Genomic DNA, 16,625 nt, shown 5'->3' with positions numbered 1-16,625 from the left:
TTTGGCATCGCAATATTCACTGAATGGTAGGTGTTAAAAAGTGTTGCAAATGCGTAGCATTTTGTGAAATATACATTTGAGGCAATTGACGTTTTTTTACAAATACACTGTAAACAAAATCAGCATCGTCTTTTTCGGCGATATAAGTTTCACTTAAACTAGTTTTGATCTTTAACGCAAAGTGAGGTTATCGGTGTTTAAAAATAACAGCTTAATATGTTGTACACAAGTAATCGTTGCATATATTTGCGTCCGTAACCATATGAGATTCGCCATAAAACATACACGGTGGAGTATTGGTATTGTCAGATGTACTATCAGTGAACGGTTAAAATAATTGACGGTGATGGCAGGCTCTCAAACAAACTAGTACGGGGGTTTACGAAAACGTTTATTTGGTATGTTTTGTTTGATAATACTTACTTTATTGTTAAATTGCAAGTCATTTCGCCAATTCCATTGACTTTCCGGAATGGTTGCTTATCGCTTTTGTATACATATTCTGCATGATGTTTTACGAATTAACTAATAATAACTTGGACGAGCATTTCTTTATAATAATTTCAACACGTTGAATTAATCTTCATATGTCACGCAATGCTTGACGCTTTCTATTTTCCAGAAAGAACGCATCCGTCAGAAATCGATGTGTTAAAAGAACACCATTTAATCGTTTGGTTAAGGCTATTTCCGTTGTCCAAACATTGAATAGGTCCTAAGAACTCGTTGTTAGGCATTTTCAGACTCATAAACGTTACATTAAACATTAATTAGCATTTGCGCTGTATCTGCCTTTAAATTGCGCATCAAATATTAATTTTAACCCTAACTCCGGTAATGAAGTTTTTTTGATGACACAATAACAATAATATTATCTTATTATACATCAAACAACAATCTATTCAACAGCAGGCAAGAAGTGAAATAGTAATTACCTGTTATTATTCAGCCGACACAAACACGTCAATAGCCAGAGTACTTATGCGCACTTTCAAGAGGGGCGTACTGTTGGACCTTGTGCCTTCGTCACCTGCTCGTTCACTTTTATCACCCCGTCCGACTTAGATTAGTATCTTAACGCAGCTTGCCGGGATAGGCCGAGTTAGCACGATTTATGGTTTGTTTGACTTTGACATAATGAGATATTTTCGGTTTATATCGTATAAATAAAGTATACCCGTAATGAATACTTATGCGTGATTTAAATCACGTATACCAATCGTAAATGCCAATTTACTAATTATAATTCACAATTCCTCATCGTTTGTTCACGCTACATGAATTTTCTATTAATACACATTTAGCACACTCAACTTGCTTTGGTGAACTGCTGTATGATCTCAAATGAAATGTAATATATTATTTTTCCGCAATTGTATGACTTGGCTTAGTAGAAAGACATTGCTTATTTGATGTTATTTCGGCATATAGGTTATCAAGTCAACTAAAAAGTAAGAACATTAACACATTACCTATTTAAACATGTCACAAACTTTGATGGCGTTCGTTGATGAATAATTGAAAACACTAGGATAAATATGATATAAACGAATAAGTATAGCATTATAAATGAGATTGATTGTAGTGTTTTGCTTTCTATGCTTTTACGATATCCACAAACTGTCCAAATGAACCATATAGGTCAATATAATGGAATATAATTTATTGCAGGACAGGACATTCAAAGGGACATCAATACATATTAAATATATACAAAACAGCGAAGCCAAATAAAATTGTTAGGTATGAGTTTATCATACTGACAACTACAACACCCAACCCCCGCGCAGAGATTTGACTGGAACCAGCTGCATCCATGTGATGTTGTTTTTTTTTTTTTTTAATTTAGGTTATGAATTGTTTTGTTATGAACCTTAACTTATACATGTTTTAATGTAAAAGAAAAAGATACTGTTTATGTGACAATCGGGACAAATTAACCGGATACAGGTTTAAAAGATAATTAAAGGGATAACAAAAATATAAATATGTATAGGTATACATAATTGGTGAATGGGATTGGTCAGTGGTTCTCTATTAAAGAATACTCGGCTTAACAAGCAAACAATACTCTGGATGCAGGATCACGCGACTTTATGGGGTTCACAAATGGATGTTAATGGATGTTAACACACCGGCAAGTGGTGCTTTATTCAAATAACTGTTTACAGCAATTTTTCTGAAGAATATTAACTATTGCATAAACGACAGTTTTTATGCGGCTTATGACAATATGAAAATCATCAGAAGTACTTTATTCAATAAGCATGTGGTGATGGCCAAAAAGTCGATGTGTTCAACATTCATATACACGGTTATATGCTGCACGCAACGTTAAATGTTGGCACCGATTTCAGACGTATTCAGTAACGTATTCTTATGTCTAAAGATATCGACAAAAATCTGCACGAACAACTGTATTATATGCACTTAAGATTTTTGCAAACATATTATAATACTTTAGGAGATTTGCAAAAATACACTTCTTAACGGTGTCTTTTTATTATGTTTAGCCCTCGTAAAAACCCCTGTGAACCCATTGATACTGCACCCTGATAAAGATAATAGATAAACATTCAAGTAAATCAACAATTTTGCAGTTTGTATACAACTGAACATCAAGCTAACCGTTGGCTATAATTTTGGTTTAAATAAATGTAATATATATCGAATGCAGTATAATTTTGATAGTCAACCTAGTAATGAATTTTACGCAAATTTGCAAAAAAACAACGCATTTATATTAATGAATAAACATACAAACAGAAAATGCACCCACCAAAATCCGGCGTATCACTAAAGTATAAACAAAAAAAAGGTAATAAATTAACATAATGCTAAGACGTGCGATTATAAAAATGCATGACTCGCAACAACGACCATTTTAAGCGAGGCGTGATTACTTGCAAATAGGCAAAAAGTTAGCGGAAAAAGCACGAAATCTGATTTTAAAACAAAAGAAAAAATACGCAAAACATATATTTCAGATTTTATAAATAAAGTTAGGTCAAGCCAGAATGACACTTTACGCCAGAACGTCATTATAGCACAAGTACAAACAAACCTGATGGTTCCGAATAATTCAAATGCACAGTTTAGCAAAAGCGTTGTATGCTTATTGCACACTTGTTGTTATAATAAACTGGTTAAGTTTGAGTTTTAATAAACAGGCGAAATACTACCTTTGCATCGGAAAAAAACAAACAAGTTCGCTAAAAATATCAATGCACAAAGCGAAATGATTTCACACAAGGAAATGACGACGCAATTTTAACTCGAAAATTGTATTACTATAAGCAATAGCATCAGCAGTGTCGGCATAGACATAACCAATAGCGCTATTTCCACAACCGCTACATAAAACACATCAGCAAACACAACCGCTTTCATCAATAGCAAAACTTCATCAACCAATATTAACATCATCAATGCAGTAACACAACTTGTACATACAATGCAACAACAAAAACGTATGTAATCATTATAAGCATTATGAACAAATAACATCTGGGCGACATAAGTCATTCAAAATATCATTTAACACATCGATGAAATATCAACATAACTGCATTTTTAAATGTATGGAATACATATACAGGGACAAAATTATATCAGTATATAATTACCGAAAGTGGCACAAACGCCATCAATAAGTTGATACAATTATTCATTATGTGAATAAACACAATATAGACACGATATTAATAAATATATTAACACATATACAATATACGTTTCACAATTTAATCAAAGGCGATAGCAAAAAAAAAGTTGTTTATATCTGTGAAATGTTATATACATGTAATAGTGACATAAATAATTAACGAGGCAGCATACTACAAAAATGCAAATATTTGTATTCATAATTGCAACAAGAATGTGTTCAATACGCTTCCGACAAAAATGCAGAATACAATATCAGTTTTATTCTCAGGCAGAACACAAGAATGCTATTGACAAATTTGCTGCGATCATAATAATACAATATTATCACTCGACTGATGTTCAATTTATACATATACATACACAACACCAATAATAATTCGTTTGAAATTATAGATACTTCATCTTACAATATATCAAATCACAAGATATAAACATAACTCACACGATTACATATGTAGACACAAAGCTAGTAATTACTTTCAGTTTGAAACAAATGCATACCGCGATATGGTTTCCCTTAGCAATATACTAGTATTTATTTTTTCTACGATTATATACAAAAAATACCACAACATCATTCAGGTTGTAAACTCACCCCCTTATATAATCACCCTCAGCGAACCCGCCTCGCAATCACATTTACGAGTTCATGTATTGCCTGAATAGTAAAGTCATTAAAATATCACAATCTGCTCAACAATTCGCTTTGACAATTTGAACGATGAACGTTATCGCAGTATAAGCGAGTGTTATCCGTAATACAACAACATCATATTTAAAACATCCCGTGCGTTGTTAAATCGACTACCTTCCATAAATGTGCATGAGCTGCAGCAACTCCAGCTCAATTCTCCTCCTGCTGTTCCACAGTAATGGTTCAGGATGAGCAATACGAGCTTGTCGTATCTTTTGAAGTCTTAGTATCATTCTCGGTCCTTCATTAATCATTTCTGTATTGTTGATATCCATGTACGTTGCTGTTTCTTATCCAGTCCAGAGGTTGCCATCAAATTTCTTTCTGGAATCATATAGTATGGTAGCTCTATGGTGATCAATGCAACTCTTAGCGCATACAATAATTCAAGCAACCAGTGCAAAATACTTTATTATGATAGGAGGCTTGAGGATTATTTTCTGCCATCCATAAAACGATGTTTTTCAATGTGTACGATGAAACTTCTTTCTTGCGTGGATGTAGAACATCGTTCTTTATCATTTTCAAAACATACAATTTAATTTGAGTGCCATAAGGATTGTTAACTAGTTCGATCTCACCGGCATTAAAGCACACTCTCCATTCAACATGTTGATATTCACTTCCTTTAAATCAAAGAACTGCCCAAAGTGATACCAACTGCTGAACGTCTTCCGGTGGTGGTCAGTGTCGAGGTCTTGCGGCCCATTTTGACAGGATGTTGGGACAGTAGTAACGTAATGCATGAACTAAGTCATTGTGCAAGTTTCCCTGCAATGTACTAGGCCTTGACGGTCCCGCACGCTCATGACGCACCATGCCCTCCGTCAAGGTATCGTTCGACCAGTTAGTAACAAACAAGTCACTGCTCAAAAGTTCGCGACCATATCCGTCATCACAAAACGCATGATTTACTTGCCTGATAATTGTTTTACCACGTCTCTCCAATAGCAGTCCACAGTGTCCATGGTAGCTCATGCGGCTGAGTGATCTCAACACAGTTATCTCCCCAGGAAAGGTACTTGCATTGACATCATCATCTAAACAGATCACTCTTTTAAGTACAAGCATTGCATCAAAATCACTTTCCAGATAGTTGCTCAGCCCCTTAGCCTTGCTACCCGTAACAATCAACGTTGCCGCACCACATGACCGTGTAGTCGTAAGCCTGCCCCACTCAATGTATGCGTCTCTCCTTGCCTGTATGATCTCCGGTCCGTATCCGAGCAAGCTTATCAGAGTGCATGTCTCAACGGAGGCATTTCCCCACTGTATCTAAAACAACGTTAAATAAGAAACATGCTACATGCCATAAATAACATTATATCGTTATTCGTCAAATAAATCAGTATATTTTCAGTTAATATTTCAATAGTCGGTACAAGTAGTGCCACCTTGAATATCTTAATCAATTGAATTAAGAGGATTAAAATATAGACACTGCGAATATATACGATAATAAACGGAGCGTTGCTATATTCATGAAATTAATTCATCAACATATACTGTATAAATCTATATTATATGAAATTGTAACAACAGAACAATATGTTCTATAAATATAAATATTACACTTAAATTGATTTGATTGAAGATGCATAATTTAACGAAATTATATAAAGTTTTTTTTTTGCAAATACACTATCTTGATATTCAAACAGTTATTTTATTATTTGAGTGAAAACTTTGAAACACCGTGTATCGTACTTTGCCACGTGCAGTCAATTATAATGTAATTTTCGAAGATTTGTGAGAACTGTTGTATTCATTGTTCATGTTTCACATTTTTTAAAGAAGTTAAGTGTTTAATGTGGGACCAATTCGTATTATGCAGTATACATTTAACGTTGTTCTTTTGTTTAAAGCTGTTATCTTATACCTGCCTTAAGTAATGCAAACATTAACCATCTATATTCATGAAATGTCATTTACCAATATCATTTCGGGGACACATACATCTGAACCTGAAACTATGCGCTAATTGTCATTTTGTATTTGAAACAAACTATACTCGACTTGTCATCTTACCAGGTCTTGTTGGCTGACACTGCCCTGTCTATGGAATCCTTTTGGTTCAGCAAGTCTCGAGTCACTTTTAGCCATCGATACAGTGCTGCAGTAAGACCTTCGATAAGCTTTTATTTTGTTTAATTGTCACGAAATAAGAAGGAGTTAATAATAGCAAGATCACAAATACGTATACTTGTACTTATCTGGTCATAGCTGACATGTTTCAGTATATAAATAAGTTAAGTAATGCGTAAAAACGTTAATAATACAACTTTAAATATAAAGTGCGAATAAGATGGCGTCTGCTCGTGTAAAATATACGTCTTTTATGAATCATGCCTTATCTTATACATAATAATTGTTGTATAGACCTAGTCAGGTCATATGCATGTTGAATGACTCTACTGAATTCAACAAAATTACACCATTGAATATATTTCGGCGAGGATAATGAATACTTTATGAAAGTACCACGGCCTCTTATATATCCCAACCGTTTCAATAAATGGTAGTAAATTTTTATCGAATATTAACTTGCTGATATCGTAACTTACAAAAGCGTTTTTTTAACCTAATAATTTACGCTCGATCGCATAACAATCCTAATAGTGGGGTCATATGGTGAAATGATTGTTCACTTTTTGATAAAAGCAATAAACTTGGCAAATTTGTAGATTTAAGTATTTTATTCAATTTAACCTATGGACCCATCTCCAATTTTCAACATGGCCGCCTTTTTCAAGATGGCCGCCAAAATTTAGGAAATTACATGTTACTGCCATATTTGATTGAAATATTCTGTTTTTAGCATTGAAATTAGCTGTTTTATGTTATTAATTAATTAAAATATGTTTCTACATGAAACAAATGAATTAAATATTGCATATAAGTCAAAATAGCTTCCAAAATGGCCGCCTAAAGTACAAACAATAGGATTTTCCTAATCAAATCTATAATTTTAATACTCATTGAACGTATGTTATGTAAGCAAGTGTTTTTCTTTTTTTGTATTTACATATACCTTAATTTGTATAATATTCTCAACATATTGTGTCAGTCCTTAAATAAAGAAATAACTGCATTGAACGAGTTCACACTTCCAGACCTTAAAGCTGCCTTAAAATCTAACCGCGGTCACATCCTCCACCACATATGGTGCTTGTATTCAGTGAAATTGTTCACTCTTTTGATAAAAGCAACACAACTTTGCTTATTGGTAGTTTAAAGTTTTTAAGACAAAATAGGCTATGGACCCAATAAATATTTTTCAAAATGACCGCCAACCTAAACAAAAAAGGAGAAAATATCGAGGTGCAGATTTTTTGTTGCGATCGTTTACTAATCAAATTAAATATTACAATACTTTATTACTAATGATGCTGATAATCAAAAATCTTTGCAAGAAAAACATTTATTAGAAGTATTTTGTTAATTTTGTACTTTTTGTAAGGTCAAAAGGTAATATATTTTTATTGGGGGGGGGGGCAAATTATGCTTTTTTGGCAAATATTGATTTACTTTAATAACAAATAAATCCATAAAGCAGATTATCATGGTCCGAGAGCCCACTGGTGTTTATTGCAAGTTATGAGGCCAAGAATGTTTGTGTATATTTGAAAAGAGAATTGTATAACTTTCCAGAAAACCCATTTCTTAAGTGTCACAGCCGTGCACATCTATGATATTTTTGGTAAAATCACTCAAAATCGAATGTTTTCCCTCTGATTTATGGAATAATAAAATAAATAAACATTTTCAGTCATGGCAATCTACACGGTGTTTTAGTTTTGGGGTATTAAATAGGTATCAGAAACCTTACTGATAATTCATAAAAAAATAATGTTCCATGTATTTTTTTAAAGTTACAAACCACAAAATTTCGCATTTTATTTTTGTAAATTTGCTCATTTTTCAAATTTTAATTCTGCGAATTCTTTTACCAAGTTAACAATTTCCAACATATTTGTCTATTCAGTGTTTTAAAAACACGCATATGGCTTCCTTGTTTCATTCTAACAACGACTTTTGTATCAACATCTATTAGTGATTTTGGGTGGAAATGAATAAAATCACAAACAAAACTGCTGATTTCTGGAATAATTTGATTTAATTAGATTTATAAGACATTTGATCATAATAATAATCAAATATTGTTCGCATATATACAATTGCATGTAAGATAACTCTAAACAAACAATGCATATAAGATCACTCTAAACAAACAATAAAATGACCGCAGTGTTATTATAGGTCAAAGCCACTATTTGTTACAGTTTATGTAGGTTAAAAGCCACTACATTTTAACTATTTTAGCTGTTTAGACCATTTTTCAGGTTTTAGTTCCTCGAATTTTTACTCAACTGAAATAATTTTCAAAATAGTAGTCTAACTATTGTATTAAAAACACACAAAAGGGTCTCCTGATTTAATTGAAACATGAACATTTTTTGAATGATGACATAAAGTGAGATTTCATGAACAATACACGAAATCAAACACAAAACTGCTGATTACTGGAATAATTTGATATCGTGCTCTTTAAAAACCCAACAATAGCATTCAATTAACCCATTTATGCCTAGTGGACTCTCCCATCCTTCTAAAATGGATCAATTTATTTCCAAAATAAGGCAAGTCTAGCATATTCGTTCTATATTTAGAATATTTTTACAGAAATTCCTTTAAGCAAACAGCGCAGACCCTGATAAGACGCCGCATCATGTGGCGTCTCATCTTGGTCGACGCTGTTTGCCAATGCCTTTTTTCTAGACGCTAGGCATAAATGGGTTAAAAAATATAGTGAAACAACACGATAGTGTTAAGAAGTGTATTCAGTCCATCATTAAAAAATAACATTTTAGCAGGAATAAACTTGAGTGGGAGTTTTTTCATTTCACGTAAATTTATTTCATTTCGGATGATAATGATTTCATTAAATAGCACCAATTAACAATGTACGAAGTTGAAAAAATCTTTACACATAAATTTTGTGTCGTTTGTTTTTGTTACATACTGCGGAGCACTTTAAAGGAATGGTAATATACATTAAATCTCACGGAGGGATGAAATGGTGTTTACATGTAACATATAATGAAGCAAACTTATGAACAAAATAAAACAAAGTCGTTTTTAAAAGTGGATAACACTGATATTGCGAAAAGAAAACATTTCTGGCAAAAATTAAATATAATAGGTCAAATAATTTTATGTGTACTGTAATATATTATTTTTCACGTTTTGTCATACTCAACTAACAAGTCACTACATTCTATAGTATATAAATGAGTAGACACTATCCGAAGAAAATTAAGTAACGTGTAAGTAATCGGAAAGGAATGAATTTCATTGAAAGGCGATTTCGAACAGAATAATTGTCGTTTCTAGTTGCCCAATATATAATTTATGTGTACATATGTGCGCAGAGGCAAACTTTAAATTGACGACAAAAAAAGACGTCGAATAAGTTATGAAAAGACAACGTTTCGCTGTCTTGTTTCTTTACGCCTTTTAAGGGGCCTTTTCGAGTTTTGGTTAATTGACAAAATTTAAAAAAGTTCTTTCGGATTCTCACATTTTCAATTTAGTTATGATATTTGTGAGCAAACAGTAATACTGAACATTAACCATGCTCTAATATAGCCATTATTTAAAAACCTGAAAATTATAAAGCGTTGCAACGCGAAACGATTGAATAAGTTGGAGAGTTCTATTGTTGTCGTTATATTTTGTGAAACTTCGATGATTGCTTATATATAGTATAAAATACATCTCGAATTGTATGCGGAAGGATGGTCGAGGGGTCAAGTGGTAGACTTTCTACTCTAGGACTCCAGGGGTTCGAGCCCTGTTGAGGGTTACTTTTTGTAATTTTATTCTTGATTTTTCACTGAAGCTTTTTATAGCAAATGTTTACATTTATCAATAGAAAACAGTAAATGACAAACATCAAAACATGCCAAAATCTGTGAAAAGGCCCCTTTAAAAACGATTTCGCTCACGATCATTATTTGACACAGAAAGCATTAATGTGAAAATAAAATGCACAAAACACGAGAACACTCATAACATAATTATGCATAAACATGTGGCTATAAGTAGCGAGAGTAATGAATATATATATATATATATATATATATATATATATATATATATATATATATGTATATATATATATATATATATATATATATATATATATATATATATATATATATATATATACTATAGAATTGGTTCAGAAACTGAAAATTGATTTAGACTTAGTGTATTGCTTACAGAGGAATATGGTTAAAAATTACCATTAAATGTCCAAAATAGTCACACACAAAATATCCGCTTTACTATACTTACTATTTTAAGTTTTATTTAACTTTATTGTTATTTTTACTCGTAAGCGGTAGTTCAATATAATGAGATATTTTAACGCTGGTCCATTCCTCGAAGGTTATCTGCTTCAAGCTACGCTCGATTGTCCGCAAATTAAATAAGAAAAAAGCTGACGCAATGATATCCGAACGTGTCCGATGTTCTGCGATGTAGCGACTATTAGATTAATTGTATGATCCCACTTTCATATGGATGGATTTGCCAGTTTTCGTCCTCTACGAGCACACATGCCTATTTTGACCAATGTCAACCGGAATATATCATTATATACCTGACTTTAATGTAATGATTGTGTTATGAGCTTATGTGTTTGAGTTATACTATGTCAAACATGTCGGCTGATAAATAAGAAATTATAAAAAATAAAGAGATACAAATTTTGAATATGCATTCGAATATTTCCCGCCTATAATCTAGAACGCTGTCACGTCACGCAATCTTTCGTGGTATTATAATCGGTCGGAAACGACACTTCCTTACTAGACTTAGCGAATGCGCACGCACTTCTGAAGCTTGCCGCATAAGGCGTAAGGGTTCGAAACAAATAGTGTGTTTCTTAAAGTGAAAGACAACACATATTTTACCGTTTATTGTAAAATAATAAGATTTGATAATTTAAGCGTAAAGCCATTTAACTTAAAGTATATCTTCAAGTGCAAATGTTTTACGGGCGACTTAAAAACTATAGCATCAGCGATACCGTAGGCCCCACGAAATGTCCACAAAAATGTCGCTCTTTTTAACGGAGCTAGTTTTTTACAGGGCTGCTCCTTTTTTGTTGTCCTTGATTAACTATTTCTCTCTACTCCGCTCAACCGATAATAATTAATATTTCAGATTGCGATATTATTGCTCGATTGAAATGTGTTATCTATCGTTGCATAGATTTGAGTAGGAGATCCTACTTTTTGTACTTTAGGCGGCCATTTTGGAAGCCATTTTGACTTATATGCAATATTTAATTCTTTTTTCTTTTCTTGTAGAAACATATTTTACTTAATTTATAACATAAAACAGCTAATTTCAATGCCAAAAACAGAATATTTTAATCAAATATGGCAGTAACAAGTAATTTCCTAAATTTTGGCGGCCATCTTGGGGGCCATCTTGAAAATGGCGGCCATCTTGAAAATTGGAGATGGGTCTATAGCTAAAATTGAATAAAATACTTTTATCTACAAATGTGCCAAGTTTGTTGCTTTTATCAAAAAGTGAACAATTCCACTGAATACAAGCACCATATGATCCCGCTATAAGCTTATATGAAACGCTATCGAGTCCGTTTCCTTGGTGTCTGTGGGGGAGATCTAAAGAACGCTCCCACAGTGAGGATCGAACCCGTGACCTCCCGATCGCTAGACAGACACCATATCCACTACGCCACGGCGATCTTAAAGTGTGTGTTCGAAGCCACGAAATAAACTACTAGTAAAATAATACAATCGATGAAGTGCGAACATTTATTTATAATGTGCACTTGAACTGCAATGAACAAAAGATAACATTAGTACATGGAGTTGTATGTAATGCATTGTCCTGCTATCTCGTTATGTTTATGTCTAAAATATCAGAATACATTTCAATTCATAACATATTGAACGATAATATCATTATGATTACTTATTACAATGCCATTCAATATTATACCGTGTCCGAGACCAATCAGTAAGGTTGTTCTCCGGCGCGGAATGTTTGCAAACTGGAGTATCGTACGTGACTTGTACTGATATGACATGTGGACCGCCAAGCAGCTAGCTGTATCAAGAGTTTTCAGATGTCGTCCTGCAAAATAATAAGAGAATTCTTTCCGCAATAAAAAAATAAACATTTTAAAAAGCATCTGCAACATTTTATATTTTATACTTTTTAGTATAAATGTTAAGGATTATAAATAATTATTTATAGAATTAGTTTGACACTTCATTTTGAAACAACACGAGAAACGATGTAAATGTCTACAAACATGCAGTTTGCTTAACGAAAGGGACGGTATCTGAACAATCAAATGCGTGAATACATGTTATACTGTCAGTTTGCTATCGGTGAAATGCCGAATTAATATAAGTAAACGTTCAACATGTACTGAGAATATAAAATGATATCAACTCGGTTATATATTTATGCTGCTTTTGAATTTATTTTGTTAGTTGTTAAATTAACGCATTATTTTCGCCGGTGCCATGTTATTTTACGATGATCATTTACCGTGGAAACATATGTTAATCTCGTAATCACCGTAACAGGAATACACCTTTTTAGGACTCAGTGCGCATGAGATTCAAGTTAAAGTTAACACAGGGCACATACAGACGCCTCACAAAACTTGGATTTCAACATGTAAGCTGTTAACTTGAATTATTGGACGCTAGTTCAGTGTTTATTCAGCGATATTTATCAATGCAAACTGACTCGTTGTGTATGGTAGCCGCGCATGGGCCCCTGTACAACAACACTTTCAGATACCAGCACGTTTATCTGCGCCAGTTTGGGTTGAAATTCACATAAATCACATATCATAAACACCTAAAATCAATGTTTAACCGCATAAACGAAATATAAAAAAGCCGACTTAATACTGGGCAATTTAAATCGAAAGCATACAACTTCACAGTGAAATATCGCTTGGATATTTTCGATTGCTGCTCACGACACTTAATGGAAGCAAACAACACAAGTAATTTTACCAATGATTACGTACATTTTCAAGCAATATCGGCAGATTAAATGACACTAGCATAAATAAACGCGACCGCGAGCAGAGATGAGATGTTAGGTCACTTATTCCATATCAAAAACACGTGGCACACACAATCAATGAAAAATAAACATATTTATCGACGTTACCGGTCTTTGGCTGATTAACTAACCACAGCGAACATTGATGATCAATGTGTGAGACACCTTTTTCAATTATGTGTATACCAGGAGTCATATAACGGTGATTACGCAATGTTAAGTATATGTTATTACATCCGATTCAAACGTATCATCATTAACGGATTAGCCTGCCATGCGACACGCGAGATAATTTTTAAAGACCCACATAAATTGTTAGTCTATCAGGACATTGCCGCTACACAACGAAATTGATTAGATCGTCATTACCACAAATATGGTTTATTACTTGTGCGGGTTAATGTTCAAATACCTATATGCACGACAATTACGCATTTAAGCAGTTAATATATATGTAAGTATCCATTTAATACCTCTAGCTCGCATGTAGTAAAACATAAACTTGACAATCGGGAAATGCGTTTTGATCAGATGTATAATTGTTTGATTATATATATATATTCCAAATTAATCGTGTAAATGAACCAGTATGTCTGGAGACGCTTAACTTCTAATAGCGGTAGAAATCGGCGTTGTTTACGTATAGACACGGGACATCCCATACGGGACCCGTGTTTATCATTGTTTGGTTAAAATACCCATGTAGACTTGATAGTGTCGAGTAAATCAACATATTCAACTCGACCGAACTACGTAGAAAGCCCATACAGTGATATTTGTACTTGAAGAAATTGTATTGATAATTGGAATTCAAAGCATAATACAATCGGACATCGGAAATACTGATTATTGAATTAATGGATTGTTTATAATTAATTTAATTAAACGACAAGACCGTAAAAATTAGACCGAATTTTTCCATAATAATATTTAAGTTAAGCAGTGTTATTTATATGAAAGTAATAAATTGTTTTATGTGGAATTTCTATTCTTCAATCCTTGAACTTCGTTGCCATAAATTTTCATTCCGCAACCCAAACGTTCTACGGAATTCATACCGAATTGGACAGTAAGTGCCATGGCTTTTGATAAGTAAAATACGTAACTTCCATTGCAGGAAAAAACATTTAAAAATGGAACAGTGTATTTTTGTCCAATTTGCAAAACTCTCACTTTGGAGTATAACGTATACTTTAAAGTATGTTAATATTAATTTAAACTTGCGCTGTTGTAAACAAGAGAACTAAACTGTAGAGAGTATAATGTAATTATAAATTGCTGACGTGCCTTTAGCCCTCGGATATATAAGGTCATTTTGTTAATTGTGAACATAATACTTAATATAATCTGGATAAGCCTTACCGATCGCGGTTGATTACAGCCCAATATATCCAGCCAAATCTTTGCATTCGTCAATGTAGCATTTAGATACAATATACAGTTTTAGCGTTATCATAGGCGTACCAACATTTGAAATACACACGCACACATAAACACATATTAAGTTCGGAACACAGGCTTATAAAACAAACACATCTTCGGGCATACCTGAACATCAATCAGTCTGCAATCCGCCATGCATTTTGAACGATGCATCCGTCATTTATACTTCTCAATAAACAAGTTCAACCCCATGAGGGGAATCCCCTTGAAAAGAGAGACGGTTATTTTTAGAAATGCGTTCCTATGTCAGACATTACAAATATGGGTGTGTTTCATCTCACCATCGCATAAATTAATTACAGTTTACAAAGCTATCGCATTACTTGTAAGCCGAGCACACACAAAATAAACATAGACTTATATTACACCAAACATTTATATTTTCCTTTTAAAATGAAAGGTCACTTTCGATTTCAAACTATGAACAATGAGTTTAACAGCGGTATATTTTTACTATTGCATAACCTTCGCGTTTCACGTAGAATTCGTACGCGAAAATAATAAATCCTTACCATAAATGACACAATTTGAGAAAAATAGTTAATAATAATATCACAATTAGTTCACTTAAACTATACACTTCGTAATAAGACGAACATGTCCAAGTGGTTATTTCCCCTATCGATAACAGAAAGGTAAGATATAAGTAAAACACGGTCTTTTTAACGTTTCAACCTCTGTGTAATCCTAGTCGCAATAGCAACCACGCCCCGATGGTTGATTCGAATATTTCGGTAATAAAACTATGTTGATATTAGGTTTTAGTTTAAATATAGTAACTTGATCGTGTTTGACTGTAAACAATTTATTAAACGTTAACGTATGGAAAAGGTTAAAACATAATGAATTGTATACTATACAAAACGCTACATAAAATAAATCCCGACCCGATAGGAATGTTTACTTGTGAATGTAGTGGCTACAGTGTATTTGTTTTGCGAGATAACTTCGATGAAAAGTGTGATAAAGTATCACCATAAAACGAAAGCATTTATCTAGAGGTTCAATATTTCAAAAGTCATATGTTTTGTAAGATTGGTTTTACTTAAGCGTGTTGTCGTTCAACGATAAGCAGTACTCATTTTAAGAAACGGCTTCTCTTAATGGATCTAGTCACCGATATTAAATGAGTTTTATTTTTAATTCGGTACTCTTTCTATAATTAGTAAGTGGAGATTATTTTTATAATATTGAAGCGCGTGGTTATTTATATAGTATTGTAGCATGGGGCTATTTCTATAGAATTGTAGCGCGGTGCTATTTCGATTATATTATAGCGCGCGGTTCTTTCTGCAGTTTTGTAATGGTGGGTTCTTTCTGCAGTATTGTTGCGTAAGGCTCATTCTGTAGGATTATAGGGCTCTACTCTTTCTATAATATTTTAGCACGGGGTTCTTTGTGATGTATTGTCACTCGGGGCTCCTTCTTTATTATTGTTGTTAGCGGCTATTTCTATAATATTGTAGCGCGCGGTTTGTTTCATTGTATTGTAACACCTGACTCTGTGTGCGGTATTAAGTTTTGTACCCTTTATGTAGTATTGTAGCGCGGGGCGCTTTCAATAATATTGCTCGCACTGCTTTTGCTATAGTTTTGTATTGTGGGACTCTTCTATCGTATTATAGCTCGATGATTTTTGTATAGTATTGTAGCACGGAGGTCTTTCTATAATATTTTAGTGCGGGTCTCT

General features: G+C 33.2%; 1 protein-coding gene and 1 long non-coding RNA gene across 10 annotated transcripts in view; both read right to left on the bottom strand.

The window, feature by feature from the left end:
* LOC127867092 (uncharacterized) overlaps positions 1–16,625 on the bottom strand; it is a 377,266-nt gene that overhangs the window by 258,539 nt on the left and 102,102 nt on the right. For 2 of the 9 annotated variants that reach the window (XR_008043259.1, XM_052408067.1), the window contains exon 1: positions 936–1,055. The exons of 6 other annotated variants lie outside the window; for them this stretch is intronic. The gene's annotated coding sequence lies outside the window, so the exon portion shown is untranslated. Of the gene's footprint in view, positions 1–935; positions 1,056–16,625 lie in introns of those variants that run through there. One more of the 9 variants, XM_052408074.1, reaches the window with a different exon arrangement.
* LOC127867125 (uncharacterized) lies at positions 1,674–15,709 on the bottom strand. The gene is made up of 5 exons (XR_008043299.1): positions 15,448–15,709; positions 15,041–15,139; positions 12,404–12,538; positions 6,389–6,473; positions 1,674–5,635 (listed from the first exon to the last, which is right to left on the bottom strand). It is a non-coding gene; the product is annotated as an uncharacterized LOC127867125 (long non-coding RNA).

Source organism: Dreissena polymorpha, chromosome 2 (assembly GCF_020536995.1).
Source record: "Dreissena polymorpha isolate Duluth1 chromosome 2, UMN_Dpol_1.0, whole genome shotgun sequence".
Taxonomy (NCBI): domain Eukaryota; kingdom Metazoa; phylum Mollusca; class Bivalvia; order Myida; family Dreissenidae; genus Dreissena; species Dreissena polymorpha.
Note: the sequence above shows the minus strand (reverse complement) of the source record. Positions and strands in the feature narration are given on the sequence as shown.